The following is a 475-nucleotide window of genomic DNA, read 5'->3' as shown; positions in this document are numbered from 1 at the left end:
GACCCGCTCCTCTCCGGAGACTCCGGATCGGGGGGGCCACGCACAGCCAAAAAACCTTAATCCTATAGAAAATGTGAGCTATTTCCTCCGGGGGGGCACAGGAGAGGCGCCCCCCTCCCACTGCAAATCGAAAAATCCTTATTTTTTGGGTTAAATAGATATTTTTTCCCCCTGCTAAGAGCTTTGTTCCAGCTGGAGGGAGACGCTGGCTCATCCCCGTGGCGCGATGGAAGCGGGGGGTCCTGCTCCTGGCCCCTCCAGCAGCACCCATGGGGACCCCCCCCGCCCCCCGTTTAATTCTTGATTTTTTTTGGGAAAAAAAAGCCCTCGGGAATAAGTTAGCGTTTTGCTTTACTCGTTTGTATTTGCAAAGGACCGTTTAAAACGTAATTTGGGAGGAAAAATCTGCAGGCAAGCGGGGGGGAGGTACAGGCAGGGCAGCGCGGGCAGGGGCAGGCAGCGGCCCCCGCCCTGG

Source organism: Pygoscelis adeliae, unplaced genomic scaffold (genome assembly GCF_000699105.1).
Source record: "Pygoscelis adeliae isolate BGI_AS28 unplaced genomic scaffold, ASM69910v1 Scaffold1309, whole genome shotgun sequence".
Lineage (NCBI taxonomy): Eukaryota > Metazoa > Chordata > Aves > Sphenisciformes > Spheniscidae > Pygoscelis > Pygoscelis adeliae.
The sequence above is the reverse complement of the archived record's forward strand: the minus strand, read 5'-3'. Positions refer to the sequence as shown.